This window comes from Trachemys scripta, chromosome 1 (assembly GCF_013100865.1).
Source record: "Trachemys scripta elegans isolate TJP31775 chromosome 1, CAS_Tse_1.0, whole genome shotgun sequence".
NCBI lineage: Eukaryota > Metazoa > Chordata > Testudines > Emydidae > Trachemys > Trachemys scripta.
In genome coordinates, this window is record NC_048298.1 from 264,448,182 (window position 1) to 264,475,999 (window position 27,818).

Below are 27,818 nucleotides of genomic sequence, written 5' to 3' on the forward strand. Positions count from 1 at the left end.
AAGTTTTAGCAAGTCTGTATTTGTTTTCGTTGCAAGCAAAGAAACAGAGCAAGCGAGCATGCCTTTTTTGAAAGAGTTTCATTAGCTGACGCATTGTAATGTAAAATTCACAGGAAGCATAATCTTGCATTGTTTTTACCATGAATTGTTGAAATGCAGAACCCAAATTAAAAAAAAAAAAAAATCAGCAGGACCTAAGGTGCATGGAGAGACAGACAGATCATGTGGTAGAAGACTCTGCAGTAACTCAAAGATTGCTAACTTGACAAATGCCCTTTCAAAAACCGGCAATGGTGTGCACTCAACAGTATTGGCCCAATTCATCAAAACATTTAATATGTACATATTGAATTCAAAGTGAAATCAGGCAGACAGAGTTGGTTTTTAAAAGGCTGGAAATTCCTGGGTGAATATTCATGCTAAAAAGTTTTCAACATAACTTTGTTTGCCTGCAGCTTTGTACATTTTTATGATGCCCAATTGATTGTTTTGAATTTTCATATGTTGTTCGGCAACAGTTTTCACCACTGAAAGTGATGACAAATATTTGAAAGAAATGGCTTCATACACGACTGCAACCTGGCTTAGGCACTGCAAATAAAGAACAGCACCTGTGCTACTCCCACTGAAGAGAATAGGACTCATGCATGCATACATGAAAGCAGAATAAAATATTTATATAAGGGCAGAATACAATATATTGTATATATGGTTGGATTTTCTGGTATGGAAGGTCCCTTACATGCAAATGTCCTCCCATGTGGAAAGGAAGTAGCTTCCTCTGTGGCTGGACAAGAAAGGGGCTGGAGGTAACTGCAGATGGGCCTGGGCCAAGACCCAGAAGGTATATATCATTTCCTTGTCCCCACTTGCAGAAAACCTAACAAAGGGTCCTGTGTTTCCCCTCGACATTAGAACGAAGTCCCCTATGAGATTGGCAGCACAGTTCGGAATCACACTGTCAGGGAGCTAAAGGGGAGTAGGTTCTGGAGCTATCCCAGAAGCATAAACTCTAGTTTCCTGCAGATAGCCAGGGCAGAACTTCATGGCTGACCCCAAACAGAACAATCTAAGAAAAGGGGAACTCACAAACTTCCCCTTTCCCTGACCCCTCCCCCAGATTCTGCTCCCATGGGTATTTCCTCAGCAAGGGGTGATGAGGGCAAAATACTTGTGTTGTAAATGGAAACTAGGATGACCAGATGTCCCGATTTTATAGGGACAGTCCCGATTTTTGGGTCTTTTTTTTATGTAGGCTCCTATTACCCCCCACCCCAATCCCGATTTTTCACATTTGCTGACTGGTCACCCTAATGGAAACAAACAAACCAGGAAAAATCACTGATTTGCTACATAAGGGATTTTAAGAAATTATTACTCAAGTGAATATTGGGAATTTTTATTTGAATGCACTAACCATGCGTAAGGCAAAAAAAAACCCTCTTAGGCCCCAATTTTTCTCACTGCTCTGAACAAGCAGATCCTTCTGCTTGCAAGGAGTCACATTGACTTTAATGAAGATCCATGTATTTGCTTGCAGGGTCAGTGTCTTAATCTACCAGCATCTGTCTTGAATGCTCACGTCCAAAGGATTCAGGGCCAGATCCTCGGCTGGCATTAATTAGCATTGTTTGATTGAATCTAGTGGAACTGCTGCTGATTACTGTTCAGGTCCACAAATTCCAACTTCAAAGTTGTTGACCAAACCATGACAGAACTGAGGTTTAGCAACAAGTCAATGACCATTGGTTCTAGGACAGAGATTTATAAATAAATAGAAATTAGCACCCGCACACACAAATCATAAAATGCTTGTAGTTTTCAAACAGTGGATACCTCATACTGGACTGTTTATTACCCACTGCATATTAACAGCAAGAGTGTCTGAAGCTGATCAGCTGTGAACTGTACCAACAGATATCAGTGAAGGCACTTGGAATTATTACTGAAATTTTTGACTGTACACAGATAAAGCAGACCTCAAAAACAGGCATAAACACAACAAAAATAGGTAACGTTCACTCTTTTCTTTTTTCTTTCAAACTATTTTGAAAAGACTTAATTTGAGAACAGGAAAGGATTCGCTTTGGACTAAATGAATCTCTTTTGACATTTGAATTCAGCAGCTCAAGCACTTCCTATAATTAAGTCCAAAGAAATACTTATTTTAGGCTTAAATAAATCCCTTTGGAGTTGTCAATGAATGCTAACTTCTCTGGACTCTAGAGGGGTGGGGTGGGGGTCAGGGAGATCTCTTAAGTACCTCATTACCCATTAGCTTGCACAACACATTTATTTTGAATACCTGTAATGTGATATTGGGTTTTTAGGAGGAAAAATCAGTTGAGAATCCAGCAAGAATGTCCCCTTGTGAAATCCAATATGAAACTAACTTTAGTCCCAATTCTGTCCTTCCAGAGCAACAAGCTAACATGAAACACTGTAATGCTAAGCTCTTTTTAAAATGCTTTTTAGGACCCCCTCCCCCGCTTCTGAAAACAATGCGTGCCCGCGCGCATACACACACACACAGAGGCACTTCTGCTGCGTGCAAGGAGGTGTCTAATTACTAACTGGAAAGTTCATTCATCACCCAGGTGTTAGAAAGCATAGCCCTCTAATAACAGGCCATTGCACTCCAGTGAACTTGCACTGCAGGGGATTGGCCTGTCCAAGGCCAAGCCCAGGGAAATCTGCTCACAGCCATATGGAGGGAGTCTAGGGTTTTGTTTATAACACTCCTCCCCTAATTCCTGTTTTTTCTCTACTAGCCCCACAGAGATTTTTTTAAAATCTTATTTCCAGCAAGAGCAGCAGACGCCTTCGGCCACCTGTCCAGCAATTCTTTAGAGTAGAAGGTCATTGCTGGCTCACTTGTTTAAGTTTTAAAAAGAGCTGTGTGTGCATAAACTGCTTTCTAGCATTAATATATATTAAAAACAAAAAACAAAAACAAAAATCCAAACCCACCAAATAATCCCACAATGTGCAGTTAAAAAAGTAACAAATTGACAGGAATAAATGAGGAAACAGTTATCTGCATGGGGCAGTATCCTATAAAACTCACTCACTCTTTATATTCTCAGCTCTAAAGATCACAACAAATGTTGTAGGGCTCCAGAGCCAATTTTGATGGTAGCACAGTTGAAGCATCCATGCATACATGGTAATAGTGAAATAAAGTCCTCTTTTCATAAATAAAACCTCCATACCCTATTCATTATGTTTATCTGTTATTTGCAAGTAATCAAGCAACCACTGGACATCCATAAATCCCAGAAGTTTATTGAGTATTCATCTAAAACTTCCTCAAGGTGAGGGAATAACCTCCTATCCACATACATCATGGTGAATTACGGTAGTTCTATTTTCCCACTGCTTTGCACCTTGTATAGTCATAATCCACTAAACTGAAACCCTGACCTGTTCAAGGGAAAGTTGGGGCTTTATTTACTGGCATTCATTTGTTGATTTAGGAAGATGCATGAGATAGATAATTCATCTTGCAACAAACATGCAGATCACTGACAGAGTGAGTTCTAGCATGCCCGCTAGGCTCTTTCCTATGGTGAGGATAGTACAGAGCCACACTAGTCTCTTGGAGTTCTGGGAGGCATTGCCTCCTGGAACGCCTACATGTGCTGTACCCTTTAGGGGTTGCAGCAGACTATATCCATTGCATGGGTCCCTCTGAAGTGTGGAGGGGAGAGAAGGAATTGACCATTTCCCTTACTTACAACTCACCACTATCAATTTTCTTCTCTCATAATAACTACTTGGAACTGGTTTTTAAGTAGTGATGGCCTAATGTATCATTACAAATAGGATTCATTGTGAATGTAATCAGTTTAGGGTCTAGCAAGCAGTTCAAAAACCGATTCTGATTTTCAACAAATATGAGTTCTCAACAAGGGGTATACATACCCCTGGGGGAATGCAGAGGTCTTCCGAGGGTACATCACCTCAGCTAGGTATTTGCCTAGTTTTACAACAGGTTATATAAAAAGCACTAGCAAAGTCAGTGACTTGTTTATACTGCTCCGTATACTATACATTGAAATGTAAGTACAATATGTATTTTCCAATCAATTTATTTTAAAATAATAAATAATTATGGTAAAAATGAGGGAGTAAGCAATTTGTCAGCAATAGTGTGCTGTGACACTTTTGTATTTCTATGTCTGATTTTGATAAGCATGTCATTTTTAAGTGAGGTGAAACTTGGGGTACGCGAGACAAATCAGACTCCTGAAAGGGAAACAGTACTCTGGAAAGGTTGAGAGCCACTGTGTTATGGGATGAATGATTTTCACCCTATGGTTTGTCAAACTTTTGGTTCTGACTAATCATTATTGATTATAAGTCACGTGTATTGTGTGGTTGCTCACCTAAGTCATGTTGCACTGTATCTGCTCCCTGCTGGGAAGAATATAATGTTTAATATTGTAGAATACCCATTAAGGAAGTGGTTCTCAAAGCCGGTCCGCCACTTGTTCAGGGAAAGCCCCTGCCGGGCCAGGCTGGTTTGTTTACCTGCCACGTCCACAGGTTCGGCCGATCATGGCTCCCACTGGCCGCGTTTCGCCGCTCCAGGCCAATGGGGGCTGCGGGAAGTGGCGCGGGCCGAGGGATGTGCTGGCCTTTCAGGCGTGCTCCTTTCAGCCTGCCTGTTACAGACAGGGGGCCTGAATTAGAATTCCTAGATCAACTCCCATAATTAATTCATGTCTGAAATACTAACTAGTCTATTGCTTAACATGGACTATGGAGTCTCTCTCTTTCTACATTATAGGAATAGAAAAAGGTCCAATATGCTATTAATATTACTAAAAAAATCTCTGAAATCTGAAAGACATTGATTAGAATACATTAAGTCAATGATGGATTACATTTACTTAAAGAATTTGCCATAATACACATTACAATGTTACATGAATATTATGCTCACATTTTTCGATAGGCAGATTGTGATGGAATATACAAACCCTACACTGGACAACAAGGGGTTAAGGAGCTGTCCTGGTCTGATCTGTCATACCTGCAAAGTTGGAGGAGGAGCTTGAAAAGGAAGAGGCAGGTCACTGCAGAGATGGAGCAGCTGCTGGCAAGAGACACCCAGCAGAGAGATAGCTGCTATGCCATGCCCAGCCACAGGAAGGTGCCAGTAGTGAGACAATCCCTTCACATAGATAATTAACATTTTCAATCAGGATAGTAGATAATCTTGTTTTTTTAGGCTGGCAAATGAAAAAGTCTGATTTAGGATTCTACATACACAATGTCTGTGCATCAATATCAAATTTACAACACGTCTCCACAATGTGGCATTCCTGGATTACATTACAGTCCAAATGTGGGAAACAATTTCATAAAAATATTTGCGCTATCTGGCAAAATGTAACCACTTCAAAATGTTGAATACATCTTCTCCCCTGCAGCTAAAATTACAGCAGGCTTGGGGATTATTTGTACTTATTTAAACAGAAAACCAAAATCAAATAAACCAAACATTTCAGGGGTTTTATATTCTCCTAGTCAACCAAAGCCACTTGCTTGTCTTGATAATCTCAGCTAGACTAGGGATGGTTCTTTGTCACAGTTACCTCTCAGCAAGCATTTTTTGTAATCCATTTTCAGAACCTAAGCTCCACAAATCCTAGTGTTGAATAGCCCCACTTTTTTAACAAAAGCCATGGAAATGATCTGGCCAATGCAATTTGCTCCAATTGAAGACAAGTTGAGGGAGGCCAGGCTGCATTGGTACGAGCATACCCAGCAGAGACTGGAGAGCTATATTGGTAGGACAGCTATTGCCATAACTGTGGATGAAAGATGACCAAGGGGGAGACCAAAGACTCAGTACATGGACTGGATATCAGCGGACCTCAGAGAGACCAATCTGCATGACAGTCTGTTGTAAGATCATGAGTTTCAGAAGACAGCTGTAAGAGTCACCAATCTCAAGAAAGAAGAGGGTAATGCCACAGCGTTTGTGCTGTTTCACAAGTGTGGGCAAAATAAAAGTATTTTTCATATCATTCAGTTGCCAACATTTTTTGGTTCATCTCTTATCATTTGTCAAGCAAATAAAACTCATTTTATGCTTTAATTTCAATTCTCTGAAGTCAATGATGCAAAAATTCTCATATGTAAGCCCTGCATTTGCTTGTTGAATTATTGTTTATTGATAAACTTGTGCTTTTCTTATTTCTTTTCTCCCCCATTGAAGTCAATTCAGTTCTGGTGCAGTTCTACTATGAACATAAGAATAGCCATACTGGGTCAGACCAAAGGTCCATCTGGCCCAGTATCCTGTCTACCGACAGAGGCCAATGCCAGGTGCCCCACAGGGAGTGAACCTAACAGGTAATGATCAAGTGATCTCTCTCCTGCCATCCATCTCCATCCTCTGACAAACAGAGGCGAGGGACAGCATTCCTTACCCATCCTGGCTAATAGCCATTAATGGACTTAACCTCCATGAATTTATCCAGTTCTCTTTTAAACGCTGTTATAGTCCTAGCCTTCACAACTTCCTCAGATAAGGAGTTCCACAAGTTGACTGTGTGCTGTGTGAAGAAGAACTTCTTTTTATTTGTTTTAAATCTGCTGCCTATTAATTTAATTTGTTGACCCCTAGTTCTTGTATTATGGGAATAAGTAAATAACTTTCCCTTATCTACTTTCTCCACATCACTCATGATTTTATATACCTCTATCATATCCCCCCTTAGTCTTCTCTTTTCCAAGCTGAAAAGTCCTAACCTCTTTACTCTCTCCTCATATGGGACCCAATCCAAACCCCTAATCATTTTAGTTGCCCTTCTCTGAACCTTTTCTAGTGCCGGTATATCTTTTTTGAGAAGAGGAGACCACATCTGTACGCAGTATTCAGAACTGGGGATTGCACTTACTCAGGTCTGTATTTGGCTCTTATTGTTCGGATGAAATGGAGGAGGGAGGTGTTTCATGGACCAAGGGACTAGTAATGGGATACACAGTCCTTTACAACTGGGTCAAGAGTCCTTATCCACCTCAGGTTGGTAGTGATCAAATGTTGCCACTTAATGGGTCTTCAGAGGTTGATGTGAAATAAGTCATCTAGTCTAGTTCCTAGCTTACATATAGGCACAGTAAGAAATACCATAACGAGCACTAACATCCTTGTTTACAAGTGTTGGCAAAGAGTCCAAACACTGAAATGGACAAGATATTTCCAAACCCTTTCCGTGTTTGGACTTTTGCAGAGATCTGTAAATGTCTTGCCCATAGAAGTGGGCATCCCAGATCAAGATGCTGCATCACCATATCACAAAAATCCTTACAACATCCCTGTCAGGGAGGGAGATACTATTACCTCCATGTTACAGTTGAAGAACTGTGCACAGATATGTTACAGTGACTTGCCCATTCAGAATGTTTGTGGCCCAGTCCGGAATCTGAACTCAGATATCCCAACTTGTGGCTTTGGCTGCAAGACCAGGCTGAAGACAGCATAGGGAAAATAGTACAGCCATTTATGCTGTTTTTGTTCTGTGACTAAGATTTTCATTCTCCAAGGAAAAAATCAATTACAGTGTACTCCATGGCACATTTTAGGTCTATGTAATATACTGTGCACATGTTGCATTTGAGTTCCTTGTTTTGTCATTATTCCAATGCCTCCACATCTTGTAATAGTAATAATTTAGACTTTTGTATGGCCTTTCTGCTAAAGATCTCTAAGTACTTGACTAAGCACCATGAGGTAGAGGAATAGTAATATCCTACAGAACTGGTAATTTTTTTTTTTAACCAAAATTGGAAATCATTTTCATTCCACAGGCTTCAAAAGTGAACTCTCTTGTAGGTGCTCCCTACTAGAGAAGCCTCTGAACTTAATTGGAAGTGTTCCAGTCACGAAGATCCTGAGTGCCGCAAATCAGCCTTGGAGATACACCTCTCATGATGCCTTGGGGAAGAGAGATTTCCATAGAATGCAGGGAGAGCATCCATTGGACTCCATCTTGGTGGGTAGCTGAGATCCTGGTCCGGGGAGTGGAAATTACTTTGTGGTACTCTGTCCAAGCCACAAGCTGCTGCTAAGATGCTGTTAGAAAGCCAGAAGTTGCTGCAGAGAAGCTGTTGGGGCTTGGACCAAACAGGGAGTCATGGAGGCTATTGCCGGGCTTCATTGGAGTCTGGGCAGAGACTGTTGCTATGCCCAGAGCTGACTAAGGTTGGCCTGCAGCGAAGACAGTGTGAGTAACCATCACCTTTGTTGTTTGGGAAAGAGCTTGCGGGGAAAGGGGGATAGTGAAGAGATTGTAAGGGGTTTCCCCGAGTCTGAGAAGAAATGAAGTGGTCTTATTGTCTAACCAGGATCCAGAGTTACTGACTCCGGTAATAAAACCTCCCAGCTTCAGAGAAGTTGTGCAGCTTGGAATGATCCCAAGTTAGACTTGCTCTGCTCCTTGTTGCCTTGGCTGGATGGCTTTACTGGACCGACTGTCACCAGTTTCCAGATTTTCTAGCACACCCACACAAGCAAATGTTTAGAACTCTGACCTTCAAAGGAGTGCACACTAGTGATGAGGTAAATGGTCCCAGTGTAAATGCAAGTTGATTAAGTTTCATTTACTACTGTAAATTGCATTTATTAATTGATTTGTTGAAATGCTCCCTATTGATTTAACATGGTTGTTCCATTTTAATAAATCTCAATCTGTTATATCATGGTTTTCTAAATTGTTAAGTAAAGATGTATTTAATCTAAGAGTATGTTGGTTGTATATTGTTTATAACTGGTACATTTAAGTTAAACCCCTTGCCTAGATTAGCTCAGGTTTATTCCTGGAGGTTCCCAAAGCATACCAGTGAGTGTGTACCAGTCCCAGCCAGGTAGATGGACCACCAATTTTCATTTCCTATACAAGTAAAAGGACTGCAGCACAGGGGTGGATGGAGGATTTGCACCTATCCAATATCACCACTGGGGTACTCAGGATCTCCTTTACTGTGGACAACTTCAGGACCTGTTTCACACAAGTGAGTGTTGCCTACTTCTGGGTAACCCATGAAGGAAAGGGGGGGTTACACTCTTTTTGGAAGGAGGGGGCAAGTATTTGTACAGAAAATGTTTACATTTTTGTGTCCCCCTCCCCTTCAGCTTTGTCCTCCATTTTCACCTATTGCGACTGAAGGAGGAGTGAGGTAGAAAGAAAATACAAAAGTATGTTGTTTTTGGAGGGTTGCCCTAAATAAATAAATAAAAAGTTAAATTTGAAATGTTTTGACCATTTTTGAACAGAAGGGGGAGCTCTCCTCACATTAACCCGGTGGGAAGGGCAGATGTGTGGGAGTGCTTCTTTCCTAAGCTAATGAGAGAGGTGGGAGCTTTCCCTCTGTTTTTGGCAGAGGAGCAGGAACCATGTATTTCTCCATTTCCCCTTACTTTAACCTCTAATGCTGTCATATGAAGATGACAACAAAATTACATTCTGGACGTGAGTGTCCTCCCTTTTGCCTCATCTTTCTAAGAAAATCCTGCTAGTTGGTAGTTTTCTTAATCTAAAGACACCTAAATCAGAACTAATTTAGTACGTTGGTTCATAAGAAATAGTATATCTGGATGAATCTCAAGTTAATCATGAGTCTTACTATGAACTCTGCAATGCCTTTTGCTTAAGTCCACATTTCAGTCCCTCTTAAAGACCCACTTCTGCTGAGCTGCTTACAGTGAACTGAATTCTACACAATGTATCTGTTGCTTTTCCCCTTTTCTAACCTCCAATTACTTGGCTGGCTGTCCTTATAGAGGGAGCTCTTCAGAGCAGGGACCATCCTTCTTCCATGTTTGGAAAGCATCTAGCACATAGTGAACTCATCAGTAAAGCGCCACTATGACCACCATGCAAATACAAGTCCTTTGAATTACTATAACAGTGTTACTCTGCTTGTTGGGTTTCTGTATGTGGCCCAGCCTACGCCGCTTCCCGCAGCGCCCATTGGCCGGGAACGGCGAACCGCGGCCACTGGGAGCTGTGAATGGCCATACCTGTGGACGCTCAGGTAAACAAAGCACCTTGCGGCCCGCTAGGGGCTTACCCTGAACAAGCTGGGAACCAAGTTTGGGAACCCCTGCTATAGAATCCCTCTTAGTAGCTGTTCTCTACTTGCTTTACCTGTAAAAAGTTAAAAAGTCTGATTGCATGCAAAGGGAAGTGAGTGAGCACCTGACCAAAAGAGCCAATGGGAGTGCTAGAACTTTTTAAAATTGGGGAAAAAACGTTCCTTTGTCTGTGTGTTGTGGTTCTCCGGGGAACAGGGTAGCAGTTATGCTGTGAGAAGCTGAAGACCAGGTATGAAAATCATCAGAATCATACCTAGAATTGCTTATTTGGAACCCAAATATGTAAGTAGATCAGAAAATGTGTAGGCTGATGTGATTAGGTTTATTTTGTTTATTTCTTCTGGCTTGTGGATTCCTTTGTGCTAACCCCAGATGCTTTACTTGCTTGTAACCTTTAAGCTGAACCCCCAGAAAACTATTTTGGGTGCTTAATTTTTGGAATTGCTTTTTAAAAATCTAGCAATAGTCTGAGTTTTCAGATGTATTTTCTTTCTTTTTGTTTTTAATATAATTTATCTTTTTTTAAGAACAGGATTTGGATTTTTGTGTGTCTTAAGAGGGTTCATGCATATGTTTTTTAGTTAGCTGGTGGCAACAGCTGATTTCTTTGTTTTCCTTTCTCAGCTCTTCCCCAGAGTTGGGGGGAGTGAAAGGGCTTGAGGGCACTCATCTATCACCTCTACCAGCACATGCACCAAATTACATACAGTATATACTTTTTGTAAATGGTACTTACACTGTACTGTCTCCTATTGGGCACTGTAGATCCACCCCATGGGCACACTTTCACCCAATTCAAATTCCCTCCCACCCCTCCAAAACTTATGTCATTTGTGCTCCTGTAGAAATGACCTACGCAGTCTGGTATCTGGCCCATCTGCTGCCTGAGTTTCCATCAGGCTGGTGTCTCAGTTTCCCCACTCAGTCAGTCATCCACAGGCTTGTAGGCTCCTATGGAGCTCTCATGCTCTACTGCATTGTAGCACGAATACTACAAAGCCTTCTGTGTAAGCCACAAAGTCCTCCTCTCCCCTCCCCCCAAGTTAATCAAAGTCCAAAGGAAAACACAAAACCAGTCTTCCATCCCAGACTCTTTACAGGCACAACCCTTCCTCCAAGGGTACATCCTGTTCCATGACAGTCTCTCTCTTGGGCTCAGATTCCACTCCTCCCAGGCTCTTCCACTAATCCCTTCTTTCCTTTGTTAACAGGTGTTTTGGCTTGGGGCAGGGGAGTGGAGAGGGAGGGAGTGGGCATATCCCTCTCTGCTAGGGGCCTCTGGATCTGGGATCCTAAACAACTGAGCTCTCAAATTGTCCTATCTTCCCTTCCCCGTTGTTTTATAACATTAGAGGAGTCCACGTTTTTCTAAAAGTAAAGTGGCTCTTCATTAATAGAACTATTTGCAGAGATGCTGAAATTACAGCTAGCATTCAATCCATGTGCACAGCCTAACTTCCTGGCGCCTCCAAATTCTTTCCTCCAGCAACCTGTGCTTCTCCCTCCAAGTTCCACGCAGATTGCTACATCAGTGCCTCCTCACTGGACCTTTCCTGGTTGGTCCCCTGCTCTTTAACAGAGCATCTCATTCCCAGGTCTGCTCTCCCTGAAATCTCTTCTCAGTGTGACCACATGTTGCCCTTATTTCCTAACTGGCCTGGTTCTTAATCACATGGTCCCCTGTCATGCAATTCTTGACCTCGCATTCCCTCCACTGGGGGTGTGACGGGTTGGGTCACAGAAACTCTCTTGGGACTGCCACCTGATGTGCTGAGACTACCCCTGAGCCCATTTTCCCTGCCAGCTTGGGACTTCAGTACCCTGTCTTGTTGAGCCAGACATGCTAGCCTGCTGCAAACTCAGACCCAGGTCTGAACCACGTCCCCCAAAAGCTGCAGACTTAACTGAAAACAGCTTAGAAAGTGCTCCTGTATCTAGCACCCAGATACCTGGTTCCTAATGGGATCCAAACCCCCAAATAAATCCATTTTACTCTGTATAATGCTTATAGAGGATAAACTCATAAACTATCTGCCCTCAATAACACTGATAGAGAGATATGCACAGTTGTTTGCCCCCCCCAGGTATTTATACATACTCTGGGTTAATTAATAAGTAAAAAGTGATTTTATTAAATATAATAAGTAGGATTTAAGTGGTTCCAAGTAATAACAGACAGAACAAAGTAATTTGCCAAGCAAAATAAAACAAACACACGCAAGTCTAAGCCTAATACAGTAAGAAACTAATTACAGATAAAACCTCACCCTCAGAGATGTTCCAGTAAGCTTCTTTCATAGACTAGACTCCTTTCTATTCTGGGCCCAATCCTTTCCCCTGGTACAATCCTTGTTCCAGCTCAGATGGTAGCAAGGGGATTTCTCATGACTGCACCCCCCTTTGTTCTGTTCCACCCCCTTTATATAGCTTTGGCACAAAGTGGGAATCTGTTATCTCTCTGGGTCCCCATCTCTACTTCTAAATGGAAAAACACCAGGTTAAAGTACCAGATGACATGGTTACATGTCCTGTGAGACCCCAAGCCTTCATTCTTCCCAGCCTGACGCACAGGAAGGCTTGCAAGTAAACAGAGCCATCTACAGTCAATTGTCCTAGTTGATGGGAGCCATCAAGTTTCTAAACCACCATTAATGGCCCACACTTTGCATAACAACAATAGGATCTCAGATACAAGTGTGATACGTTTATGCAAATAGGATAACCACACTCAATAGAGTGTAATGGTAACCTTACAAGAGACCTTTTGCATGAAGCATATTCCAGTTACATTATATTCACACTCATTAGCATATTTTCATAGAATCATATGGGGTGCAATGTCACAGGGGGAGGCACACCAAACCTGGCACAAGTGAAACTGAGCCCCAATCCCTTTAGAGAGAACCAGTTCTCCTTTGGACCTGTCCTCTTTTATAGTGGTCTGAGAAATCCTCCCACAAGTTTGCTGCAAGGCAAGTTGTCATCCATGCATAGCATTTACCTGCTGAGTGTGCAATCTGCCTTCTCTAGAGCAGACAGTTCACCGTGAATCTGATTTTATGTGCACAGCAACCTGAAACGTCCTCTCAAATCACCTCGCTAACTGAATGGATAGTTTACAGAGCGAGTGAGAACATCAGAATCTGGCAGCAAATGAATAAACAGTAGTTGTATTCTGCAAAAATATTTCAAAAATAAAATATTACAACACCGAACATAGCTCCACTACTGTATATTATACCTCTGCCTTTAGTTTGGAAAGCAATCAAACAATTAGACTATATTGTTTGAAGCCATTGTTGTATCAGTGACAATAGCATGTCTGTCCTAATTTGTGTTCCTGGACTATTTCTTAACACAAAAGTACCTTTTGTTCTGAAGAATGTTTACACAGATTTTGCAGATAACAGAGTGAAATGCTACTTAAATTGCTTATGCAATCTACAGTATAGTTAAACTCTGTAGAGAAAAACAGTCTGCCTGCCAATTCATATGGTTCTGTTAGTCTCCAGCTCATTATGGGCCCAATTCAATGTACACTGAAGTTAATGGGAGCTTTTCCAATTATTCAATGGATGCTTGATCAGGTCCTATCATTGTTCTACACTTAGAACTGCAACTTATTCCATGGGGGCAGACCCTGGAACCCCATGCACCCCACTGACTTCAGTGGCGCTCCAGGGGAGCGCAATGGTTTATCTGCATGGAGTTGTTTTAGTATCGGAGCCTTGGACTATTACATTTGAAAAGTAAACTAACTGTTCTATTGTATTTATACAGTGGTGTTTGCATTATATTGCATAACCTACACTGTTTTAGGTTGGTCTACATGAAAACTTATATTGAGTGGTGATAGTTAGGCTGATGAAAGGGCTGATGATTTGAAATAATTTACAGCAATGTGCAAGACACTAGGTATTTTAATTATAAAGTAACATTGGTAATTAAGCAGCAACCCAACTCAGAGCATGAATTATTGTGCAATTATTTATATTTAATGTATTATTAGGCATCAGCCTTAAGGTCAAGTATTTATATAGCACTTAAATGTGAATTATTACACACCTAAAAGGCACTGCCATGCCTCATAATTATTTTGCTTATACAAACAAAAATTAACCTAAAATATCATCTTTTCATCATAAAAACGTATTTTGTGGAAACAAAAGGGCACAAATCAATGGTACTGTTTTTCAAATTAATATGAAACAGTAAAGCTATGAGACCTCACAGCACTCATGTTCCTTTTGCTTTAAACTAGAGATGGATGAACTGCTTGGCATTCTTTGTTGATATCCCACACCTATCCATGATTTTAGTAAACATTTTTTAAACCTAGCTAAAATTACCCTTTCAGGTCCTTTTTATTACTCTCCTCTTTTGTGTCCCCACCCTCTGTGATCTGACGTCATGGTTCAATAACCAAGATAAAGCAATTAATGATTTTTTATGCCTTCCTCTCTGGCTAAGACACCTTTAAAGGGGCATGCATTTCAAAAAGGAATGAATACCTACACTCTGAATAATCAGGCCTCTTCAATAATAACAATGAGCTCTCCTACAGCAATTTACAAGGCATTTTACAAAGATCACTACTTGCTCCCCATGACAGGGGCCCCAGTTTATCAAGGTATTTAAGTGGGTGTCTAATTTTAAGCATGCAAGTAGTCCCATGGAAGTCAGTAGGACTTGTCACAAATTTAAACTTAGACATGCGATTAAGTACCTGTCCTCTTATTTGTCTGTCAAGTACAAATACCTACACCTAGCTTTAGGGGGGGAAATGAACTATATAAAATAAGAACCAAATTGAATTAAATCTCAAAGCTCAGTTAAATGGAATCCTTTGGGCATTGTGTTTTTGTTTCTTTTTAAAATTAACTTTTCCCTCTCTCCTCATTTTCACAGCACTCTGCAGTTTCCTGGTCCTTGCCAGTACAGGAAATGAAGTACTGAAGTGCCCCTCAAAAGGACTCTTCTCAAGGTATTTATGGCTGAAATGGAAGCAAGAACTATCAGAAGTCTCACAGATTTTTCCAGTCCAGGTTTACAGACCCAAGTGTTTTGAATAATTGAGAACTTTTGCTAAGCATCAACCTAATCGGAACCAACTCCCTTTAGCTGTTGATATTCATTCATAACTAGTTTAAATATTAGCTGCATTGACTTCCCTGAAGTTACACAAGGAATCACTTGAGCTAAATGAATTTTATTCTATAATTATGTGCTCCTGAGGGAATTCTGCACCAAAAAATTCTGTGCCAAAAAAATTGCAAAAATTGCAAAAATTCTGCACGTGATATTTTAAAATTCTGAAAATTTTGTTTGTCAATAAATAAATGTGGAGGCTTCAGCATGGCAGTGGGAAGCACAAGCCATTGGCTGCATGGAGGTGGGAAATCACCCTGCAGTCCCCCTTCACCTCCCACCCAGGACATGGACTCGGCAGTGAGGCTTCACCCAACACAACGCAAGGACCGGGCCTGCCCTTGAAACACCCCTGTCCCTCTGTGCCAGGCATACCAGATGGGGACTGACAGGCTCAGCCTGGCAGGATCCAAGTATGGAGGGGCTTAGTGTGGGGGGATCGAGGTGTGGGGTTGAGAGGGTTCTCTATGGGGCAATCTGGGTGTGGGCTCAGTAGGGGGTTTGAGTGCGAGGGGGCTCTAGATGCACTGGGACTCATTGGGCGGGTCCAGGTTCAGGGGCAATGAGACTCTGCAGTGTGGTCCAGGTGAAGATGGTTGGGGCTCAGCAGGGATATCTTGATGTGGGGTTCGGTGGGAGGGTGAGTGTGGCGGGCTCAGCAGGGAGATCTGGGTGCTGAGGGAGTTCTTGGTGGGATGAGGGGGTCCAGGTGTTGGGGTGCTCAGCAGGATGGTCCAGGTGCATAGTGGTGGGGCTCTTTGGGGTGGGGATTCAAGTGTGGGGGGCTCAGTCAGGAGTGGTCTGAGTGTACTGAGTCTAATAACAAGAAAAGAAAAAAAACTTTACTAAGGGGAAAAGGGAACACAGTATTCATTTGGGAAAACACTGCAATAATGATTTAAAAGTGCACATAGAATAAATGAAACATCTACCCCACAGTGCTTTGGGTGGTAGTCCTTTGCCTCAGTTTCCCATCTGAGGTGTGAAAGTCCAATGGACAAATATTTCTTTAACACACAACTCCCCAGTTCCCTCTGCTGAACCCACTCACAGTCTGTTGTCTCAGGTTAGCAAAGTCTCAGAGTCCAGGGTGTGCATTCACATGGTTCACCTCCAGCCTCTGGGGGTGAGCAAATGATGCCTCTGCTTCTCGCTGTTGCCATTTCTCACCACTGTTGTCTCTGTTCTGCTGTGTCCTGGGTCTGGTCCAGTTCTACAGCACCACATCCATCTAGCCCCCTTACAAATAATTACAACTTTAGGACTGGCTGAGTAGGGGCCACCTTTGATGTTGATGCTGCATCTCTCACCATGCTGTCTTTAGCTACAATGCCATGTTCTGAGTATGTATCAAGCCCAGTTCATAATGATTTCAGCACTAGTGATGCCACTGGGTAGTAGGGAACCTCAGTACTACTTCCTCCTCTCACCACAACACAACCACCTAGGCTCAGCCCCTGAACCACCTTATCAGCAGTTTCAGAACTAGTGATGAGTAAGACAAAACAAGAACTCTCAATTCACTCTATTCAGGCTCTGTCTTTAGACACTACAAGGGAAAGGATCAAATGGCATACAGGCCCCTTACGCAGAATTCTTGCTAGTAAGTAAGAACACCAACCCCCTCTAACTTACATTTGGCTGAAGCCCCTTAACCCAGTGGTTCTCAAGGCCGGTCCGCTGCTTGTTCAGGAAAATCCCTGGGCGGGCCAGCCCAGATTGTTTACCTGCCACGTCTGCAAGTTTGGCCAGTTGCGGCTCCCACTATCTGCGGTCTGCCACTCCAGACGAATGGAGACTGCAGGAAGCGGTGCGGGCCAAGGAATGTGCTGGCCGCCCTTCCCGCAGCCCCCATTGGCCTAGAGTAGCAAACCGCAGCCTGTGGGCGTCATGATTAGCTGAACCTGTGGACGCGGCAGGTAGATAAAGCAGCCTAGCCCAGCCCACCAGGGGCTTTCCCTGAACAAGCAATGGACCGGCTCTGAGAACCACTGCCTTACCCATGCTTAGCGAATCAGGATAAAGGTATGGTGATCTCTCAATTAGGGCATGTTAAGTGCAGTTCTGCTGCTCTTTAGTCATGCAATAAGGATAACAACATTTCATTACTCCTACGTCCAAAACTTAAGTGAATTTTAACCCAAATCAGCCAAAATTGATTACTGTGACAAGGCAGATGTGTATATTGATCATCTTGGCAAAGTAGGAGTGTTTATGCAAATAAGTCCTGCTCATGAGGTCTTTTCCTCCAATTTATCAATAGATGGCAGGGAAGAGCTCATTCAGACCACTGGCTTGCACTTGAATGCTAAGAACTGTAAATTGGGATTTACAACAGGAATCAAATAGCATACAATATGTGCATGAATATAGATGTTCAGTGCTGTTATTATTTACTAGTATCTACTCCACTACCTTCAACACACTCACAGATTGCAGTCACAGAAAACTAGTGTCAACTTGATCTTCTCTCTACAACTGAGAACTATAAAGAAATGTCATTATACATATTGCAGTACTATGTGATTTTAGGAAATGCAAAGAGTCTCTTGGTCACAAAAAAAAAAAAAGATTGAATCTGTGGTATGATGTGGCTGGAGAGAGAGAATCCATTATTTTTGGTGCTGGTAAATCAGGTAGCATTCCCTAAGGGATTTTACCCTACACCCACAAATGTCCCCCTGAACAAACAAGCTAATTTCCTTTCCACCCCACATGCTGCTCTTGCTGATATAGAGCAGTGAGGATATTATTGACCAGGAAAAATCCTAAGAGTGAATGCTATTAAGAGCTTCTTTTGTTACAATTAAAATTGATTTTATAGTTAAAATAAACCTGAGCTTCCTTTGGAAACCACATGCACCCACCTAATGAAATAAGTTTGCTTAACAATTCAGCTGTTTAGACTTAGCCATCCTGTTCTCAGTTCACTATTCCAGCAAGTGAAAGAACTGTCCATTTATAGAACTCTGAGTGCTCCAAAATGTACTTCTCCCCCACCCCGCAAGTCTCCTTTTCTAGTCTGAGCAAAGATCTTTTTAAAATTTATTAAGATTCCATTTCACATCTACCATCACAATATGGTCCATCTTACCTTCTTTATTGGATTGCAGTTGTGGTAATGTATTTATGCCAGTTTATGAGGCTGGGATAGAAAAACCAAATGTGTTGTAAACTTTGAGAGAGTTAAAGTTCTTGCTGGCAGCAGCAAAAACTTTAAATCAGAATCTTTATTCCAGCTGCATGATGCTCACATATATTTTTATATAAACTACTGTGAGTAAAATTAAGTTCACATTGTTAGGAAAAAATGTACATTTTCCAATTTTAAACAGACTTTTGATTATTTCTAGTTGACTAAAATGAGACCTATTTTGAACTTTTTCCTCTTTGCACTGTCCATATAATTCTTTATGCCTCATGATGCTTTTATTAATACCTGTGTAAACTAGGAGTAACGCCACTGAAGTCAGTAGAGAGTTACACAGGGCTAGAACTGGAGTGAAAGAAAAATGAGATTCCCCATGTGGGATATCCCCCGCTGCATCATAAGTGTTTCATTGCTGATTTTTTATTTAAAAAAATTCAATGTCACACCATCTTAGTGCACCTTGGCCATTTTACAATAGCAAATCAACATACCTACCCTCAAGACCCACAGCTGGCCCTATATTTAGAGTATAGCCCTATGCTTTTCACTGCAGAACAAAATATACCTTTGTTATATATGGCACATTAAAGAAATAGACCTATTTTATGCCACATTTTTGGATCAGGGTGCAGTTTTAAACTAGAGCATTTTATTAAAACTTTTGCTGCTGTCCAGCAAAATACACAGATTGCACAAGTCCATTGTTAGAGAATCTTCCAGGTGCACCAAACTCTTCTGGACCACTCTCTGCTGGGGAGAGCTGTGTCCCTTGGACCACCACAGCACAGTTCCAAACCTTAAAAAGACATTTATATTAAAGTATTCTAACATACATTTTCTAACATGAATTCTACACTTACTTCAACTACATTACATTACAGTAAATACCCATATTGAGTTTGATGTAAAGTACTGTACAGGATTAACTACAGGCACTTATCTTGCTCCCTGGGAAGTCAGTAAAAGTTTTGCCTTTAAATATAATGGGAACAGGATTGTGCCCTGTGTATAAAACAAACCAAATAAATAAATATTGGGTCTCATACGGAAAATCCTGGTGCTGCCTTTACTATGATGCCATTATCAGTGCTTCCATGATAAGTAGCTATGTCCATAATGTTCACTAATTTAACCTTTGCACTAAATTGCAGATCGAAGCACATGTGCATGCTGTTTGCTCTTCAGATTCCAGATGATGTGCTACTCAGAAAGTCTGTTTTAAGGCAGTGAGTACTGCAGCATGCATAGCCCACTATTCCATAGTATTAGCCAGTATGATCATGGTTCAAAAGAGTTGGTATGTCAAGCTTTCAACAGCGCAGGGCTTGAAAATGTTACTGTCCCACATGCAAATGCACGGGAAGGGCAGCAAAAACCTTCCTACTGCCTTACTACCTTTGAGTTTGGCCAAGTCTTGGGTGAGTTAAGGGAACTATCTCAAATGACTGCCAGTAAAAGCTTTGTAACCCATGATCATCTGTTCTTTCTATGCTGTATGTGTTAGAAAGAGAAACAAATTAAGAAATGTTTGGAGTGATTTTAACTTTTTTTTTTTAAGTTACTTTGTTTCCCTCCACCAGTGACATAGGGCTAAATTCAATAGTGCCAAAGCTCTGCAGAAATGCACCCACCGCACATGCACTCTCTCTCCCACTCCATTCGTTTTGCCTGCTCCTACCAGGCAAGTATCCTTCCCATCTTGTAGAGCAGAGCTAAGGCTATTCTTGCTGCCGCCACCCATTTAGAGTGTGATGTGTCACATTGCTCTGTTCTTCCAGTCAGAAGGACTGCTGCAGAGCAAGGGGTGGGATGAGACCTGAAGTTTCCTCCTCACGTCACATGTGAAAAAGAAAACTAGTCCCCACACAGGGAACACACACTCCTGGCATCCCTTTTAAATCCCCCACCTTCCATTCTGTTCCTGGCAATTGGTAGCAGGGGATAATACTACTCAGGCTGGTTACCTCATGGAACAAATCTGCCCCCCTTTCAGCTGCAATCCTTCCTGCATCCCACTAATCACAACTGACAGGAAAAAGCCCCCTGCAGCCAATCCGCAACCTTGCCAGCCAAACTGCTCCCACCAGCCACCTGTGCCCAAGCCCACCTGATCTCCTGGATGTGAGCTGGGGGCTAGCCCAAGCCACATCCATACCGCAAAGTCCACACCGCTGTTTTTAGTGCACTTGCCTAGACTGAGCCCATGCGAGTCTATCTACCTGTGATGGGAATCACACCTCAGTGTCGACATCCATGAAGTTCAGAAAATGACAAGGTAGAGCTGCTGGAGTGTAGCTTTATGAAGTGTAGCTCCAACCTGGAGGTGCCAGAGCCATGCTCTGTGCTGCACTGGAAGGACTACATCCCTTCCCACCACCAGTAAAGGCAGGGCCCTTAGTTACCATGAATGCAATGACAAAATTCTCTCATTGACTGCAACATAGCTGGAAGTTCACCCCATCAGTCCAACTGTGCAGGACTCGGAGGGGAACAAAATGTTAAACTAATAAATTTAAAGCAGCTCTAAAACAGCATTTCTATACCTAATAATTTTCGTAGAAGTCTCATGGGGAAAAGATTTGCAGGTAGAGATCAGGTAAGATAGACGAAGGTGCATAAATAAATGAATCTACATCATGTCTGTACCGTTTATGGCTATCTCACATCTGCACATACAAAGTATGTATGTATAGTGCAAACATGTGTGACTGCGCATACACGTGCATATGCACTTAACTGCAGATGCAGTCCAAAGATTTAGAGAGCTTGTATTCAGGTTTTCTGAGATGATTACTAGCTAGGGTATATCCACAAGCTTCAGCCCCAAGAAACACCATTCCTGTGGTACAAAATAATCTGAGAATATCATTAATTTAGGTTATTTTTACATTTTGCTTCTTAGATTGCGGTTGTTTTGCAACAATTTGGATAAAATAAATTAAAACTATTTCAAGCTTGGGGTCATTAAAAATTGACTCAATGCAGAAGGATGCCTGACAGGGCTTCATGAATCTACCTAGTAATATCTGCTGGAACAATTTTCAAGGACTGGCTAAAGTGCATTCCTGTGTATTTCCACTTAAGCCATCTGCCAGTCTTAATACTTATTCCTGAGGGAGGAAATCTTCCAGGACTGTTTTTCATTTAATTTGCAAGGACATCCTGTTTAGGTACTTATCAAAAGAACGGAAGAATTGATGCCAAATACCACAAGCCTCAGTTTAGAAAACTTAATGGGTCAGGCTGAAGTAACAACCTACATTTAAAAAAAGCTGCAGCTTTCTTCCTGTATATTTACAAAATATATGTGGCTCCATTTGGTCCAAATGCATTTCTGCATGTCTTAACAATAACTTTGCACTGCTATCTAAACATTAAGGGATTTCAGTAAAAGTTGTTAATCTCCATCAGCATGGTGACTAAGTGCTTCAATGCAGTGACCCTTCGTGTATCAGGTTCAAAAGCTAACATCCTAGCAATACTGGTCATATTGGGGATAAGCCCTTTAATAATTTGTACCATGCCCTATGTTAGACACAGGACTTTAAAACTCATAGCAAATGACCAAAATGATGAAGTATTCACAAAAGACTGGGATAGAAATGTTAACAGTGCACAGCTATAGTAAATCCATAGAAAAAAAAGTCAGGTTCTCCCAGGTTTGTGAGTTAGCAGAAGGCAGCACAATGTTAGGGGTCATATGGAGAACAGTAGCTTGCATGAGCTCATAGGAGACAGACTGTGGAAATCACCATATACTTGGAGATCCTTTCCCAGAACAGCCAGTCCCAGTTACAACTGAGGGTGCAGGAAATAAGTCAGAGACTTCCTGCTTACTCATGTCATGTCTAGACAAAGAGGGACTTGCTAGGGTAACCATCTGCTTGGAGAATAGCAGCAACATCTGGGAAGAGCCTTCACACCTCCTGGCATTTTCATTGACTCAGTTCTGAAACTTCTTGTAAGTTTTATTGCCATTGGCTGTTGGTCTCCCTTCATCCAACCCTCTCCTAACACAAAAAAACTTCAATTCCTCAATCTCATTCTCCTATTTCTCTTCCTTTGCCTTTATCCATTTCCTTTTTTTATTCCAACAATCCCTTCCTCTCCCACATTTCAACTCCAAATTTCCCTTCCACTCCAAAAAGCTCCTAACAATAAGTTTTAATAAATACATACAACAAATATATAAACTAATATTAAAACACTCCCTTCCCCTATGTTTCTATCCCTGACTCTAGGAAGAAAAGGGAGTCTAGAGTGGTTACAGCACCAGGTCTGTGAGTCAGGGCTCCTGGATTCTAATTCTGTGGCCAAACATCAGACTAAATGATTTTGATGGACTCTTCTGACCTCAAAGTCTGTGAATGACCTGCTCCTGCTACCATCACTCTGATTGTTCTGCTGGTCTTCCATTTCCCTATCCTCTATCTGTTTGTCTTTTTCTATTACAAACTCAGATACCACAGTGATGGGTGCCATTGTAAGAATCTAAACACAGACACTGTTTGGTGCAGAAATCACATCTTCCTATATGTTTGGATAGCCTCCTCACAGTGTTTTTGGTTAAATTTAAATCAGTAATTTCACTATACATTTTGCTCACTCACTCACCTATTCTACAATTTATCCAGACTAGTAAACAATTTCAAATAAATATATAAAATTACATTTGGAGGCAGATTTGAACCCCTTTCTAATAATGGTCAGCAGTTATAGGAGTTGGCTCACTAAGGCAAATGGGACCATTCATATAACTTACCAGTGTCAGTGAGGAGATCACAATTTTGTCCTAAAATGGTCTGTTTTTCAAAAAGACTGAGCCTCTAAAGCTCCCATTGACTTCAGAAAATCAAGTCAATTAGACCACAGAAAACCATACTGTACAGAATAAATAACCAGAGATTCCAGTGGTAACACTGGTCTACAATTTTTGAGAAGTCGTCTGCTTCAGAGATAAAATGTGCTATTTATTATGTATTTTGATGTGCTGAATTCAAATATGACAATTGAAACAACGGATTGGCTACTGTTTCTAAGATATTTAAGTTTTTACATTTTATATTTATGTATATTGTGTAGATAGTAGAGTTTTAATCATAAATTGTAAACCTAGGTCTTTTCATGTTTATGGTTGCTTTACATGATAATATTTCACCTGTCCTGTTTATATAACACTTTCAAAATCAGCAAAAGGGTTATATAAATAAAATTTATTATGAAACAAAAATTATGTACATAGTTTAGTCCTATTCAGTGTCTACTCGGCACTTCTTGGCTTGTCTCTTGTATTCATTAAATGGAGCATCTCTTGTCACTGTCCAGCAATAGTCTGCAAGCATTGATGGGCTCCATTTGCCCTGATAGCGTTTCTCCATTGTTGCAATGTCCTGGTGAAATCGCTCGCCGTGCTCGTCGCTCACTGCTCTGCAGTTCGGTGGGAAAAAATCTAGATGAGAGTGCAAAAAATGTATCTTTAGTGACATGTTGCAACCAAGGCTTTTGTATGCCTTGAGGAGGTTTTCCACCAACAACCTGTAGTTGTCTGCCTTGTTGTTTCTGAGAAAATTTATTGCCACTAACTGGAAGGCTTTCCATGCCGTCTTTTCCTTGCCACGTAGTGCATGGTCAAATGCATCATCTTGAAGAAGTTCACGAATCTGAGGACCAACAAAGACACCTTCCTTTATCTTAGCTTCACTTAACCTTGGAAATTTTCCACGGAGGTACTTGAAAACTGCTTGTGTTTTGTCAATGGCCTTGACAAAGTTCTTCATCAGACTCAACTTGATGTGTAAGGGTGGTAACAAAATCTTCCTTGATTCAAAAAGTGGTGGATGCTGAACACTTTTCCTCCCAGGCTCCAATGACTGTCAGAGTGGCCAATCTTTCTTGATGTAGTGCGAATCTCTTGCACGACTATCCCATTCGCAGAGAAAACAGCAGTACTTTGTGTATCCAGTCTGAAGACCAAGCAAGAGAGCAACAACCTTCAAATCGCCAGAAAGCTGCCACTGATGTTGGTCATAGTTTATGCACCTCAAAAGTTGTTTCATGTTGTCATAGGTTTCCTTCATATGGACTGCATGACCAACTGGAATTGATGGCAAAACATTGCCATTATGCAGTAAAACAGCCTTAAGACTCGTCTTCGATGAATCAATGACCAGTCTCCACTCATATGGATCGTGAATGATGTTGAGGGCTGCCATCACATCATCGATGTTGTTGCAGGCTACAAGATCACCTTCCATGAAGAAGAATGGGACAAGATCCTTTTGACGGTCATGGAACGTGGAAACCCTAACATTACCTGCCAGGAGATTCCACTGCTGTAGTCTGGAGCCCAACAGCTCTGCCTTACTCTTGGGTAGTTCCAAATCCCTGACAAGGTCATTCAGTTCACCTTGTGTTATGAGGTGTGGTTCAGAGGAGGAGAATGGGAGAAAATGTGGATCCTGTGACATTGATGGTTCAGGACCAGAAGTTTCATCCTCTTCCTCTTCCTCGACTAACTCAAGTGAGAATGATTCTGGTGCATCAGGAACTGGCAGTCCTTCTCTGTAGGGTACTGGGCGTATAGCTGATGGAATGTTTGGATACTGCACAGTCCACTTTTTCTTCTTTGACACACCTTTCCCAACTGGAGGCACCATGCAGAAGTAACAATTGCTGGTATGATCTGTTGGCTCTCTCCAAATCATTGGCACTGCAAAAGGCATAGATTTCCTTTTCCTGTTCAACCACTGGCGAAGATTTGTTGCAAAAGTGTTCCAGCATATGTGTGGGGCCCACCTCTTGTCCTGATCTCCAATTTTGTAGCCAAAATAAAGGTGATAGGCTTTCTTAACCATAGTAGTTATACTGCGCTTTTGTGATGCAAAAGTCACTTCACCACAAACATAGCAGAAGTTATCTGCACTGTTCACACAAGTACAAGGCATCTCTGCTCACTTTGGCCAAACAGAAATGTGTCCATTTTCAAAATCAAACACTGACAAATAAGAGAGCACAATGCTGTATGATTTCTAGAGCTGATATAGGGAAATTTGTTCAGCAGAGTGATGTAAGCTTCATTATGATTGCATCATCCATGACTTCTAGGAATAACATGATGCAATTCATATAATGTATGACGCAATACCAGCTTCAGATTGCAGCATTCATTGTTTTGCCTAAAAAGCAAGTACTGTCCAAACCCAGTCAGATTTATTCATAGATCCAGTCAAAGATGTATTTTAATCATTTCTGGTTTAAATTGAGATCCCTTCCCTTTATAACTCACTTATCCTCCGCCATTCCCAAGTCAAGGATCATATATACTGACCCAATAGCATATCTTGAAAAGTAGAGCCAATCAACAATTTTAACCATCATTTTCGTTCTCAGTGACCCAGAATTAGTAAAGTTTGACTACATTTATTTCAGAAGCATTTTTGGCTGTAGAGCAGTGTAATCATTTGATGATACCATCTGGTTTGGAAATCTAAAATAGAAATTCCAACATAATGAAAAGTATCAAGATTCTTGTCTGGGCTTTGTGATCATTACAATAAAGTTATAAAGCATAATAATTATGGCCTGTTCCTGAAGTCCTTGCGTGGGCAAAACTTCCATTGACAATGGCTGTTTCAATGACAGTTTTGCCTTAACAAGGACTGCAGGTTTAGGACTCATGTGCTTTTTGATTCCTTGTGGGTCATCAGCAAAATGACCAGCTAAACTCTGCTTATAAAATCTTTATTGTTGGTGCTAATGAATAAAGCACAAAAACCACATCTTGAATCTTGGAAGCCAGATTGAGCTTGCAGCAAATTAAGCATATCTGACTGAGGAGACACACAAGGAGCAGACACAATCCTGGAGCCTTAGCTTTCCAAGTTCTCCTGAAGTACTGGAGGCGCCTAAATAAAGTGGCTTGATTTTCTTAAGTCAATGAGAGCTCATAGCACTCAGCACCTTTGAAAAAACAGGCCACTTAACACCTGTTAAAGAGCAAATCCAGAGTCCAGCCTAAAAGGCTTGGCAGGATGCTGGGCAAAGCACTTTTTGGGGTAGGGGAGAGAAAGATCCATTTCAAGGAGGCTACTGCAGCCCAAGGGCTGAAGTTATCTCTGTGGGCCCTTATGTCCCCTACGTGTACAGAGAAAGGGTAGGAGTGTCTGCTCAGCAGATTTCCTGGCTTCACGCTGCTCCTGGCCTACACATGCTCTTCCTTCTGAACCCCCTGTTGCTCCCATGCAGGTAGCTTATGCAGAATAGGGTTCTGCATCAGGCAAGGAGTATGAGCTGTGTGCAGCCCCCCCTCCTCCCCCCCCCCAATCCCCCAAACAGTGGAACAGAACTGGGTTGGCTGCCAAGAGTCCCCTTGTCGCTGAGGACTAGGTGGCTGGATTTGTCCCTTAGCGCAAATGAAACTACAGTATATTGCAAATCTGGAAAACGTTCTAAGAATACCCAAACAATATGTATTTACAGGTTTATGTAAGAGATTGAAAGTATTATAAAAAAAATCCTTTAAGGGGACTCACATAAAAAAAGAGCATCTAAGTAATGTTAAAGTTGTGACTCAGACAATCAACTGCCAGGAAATTCAAAGTTAAGGGCGACATTCCATTATTAGCTCATACTTTGGTGCCTGTCTTCTAGTTCACACAACCATTAGAGTAAAGGACCCTAAAGTTTTAATTTCCTTGTTTTTTTCAGTTTAAATTATTAATGTAACTTTACCTAAATGTTGATTTCATCTGTCTGTTCCTATTCAGTTAGAACATCATACTTTCAATTCCACATTAGCTCTAGCAGGAGCCAGGTTATCACATTTACTACCAATTAGCTACAAGGCGGTCATTTTGCGATATCTGGGAGCAATACATTAACAGGTTTTCTTTTTTATGAGATTAGCAATAGAAATATTTCACTGAAAAACTCTATTTTCAGTACCGGACCTGGTGCTATTAACCTCTGCCGAGATCTCTCCATAGAAAGCAACGCTATTTACTTAAACTCTTAGGCTGTATCACAAACTTATTTCCTACATTACTAATAGTCGTACAGGCAATAGGGTCAGTTTGGAAGCAGCATTGGGTCACAGTAATGAAAGACTAACATCTATCTACCCTATCACCTGATGGCTTTGAGGCAGAATAACTGGTTTAGCACTCCTGTGACAAGGAAACAAATCAGCTCCCTTTTACAGTCAACTGACATTTTGCTAAGAAGCTTATCAGGGTATTGCAGAAATTTGCTTGCAAGGGCAGACAATTAGGAAATGAAGGTCAGAAAGGATTAAATACAAGTAAAAATCAATAACATTTAGAAAATCATTGCACTTGTCTTGAGGCAACCAAGAAAGTAATATCAGCACATCACAGCCCTGCTTATCGTAACATCAGCTCCTTTTTTTTC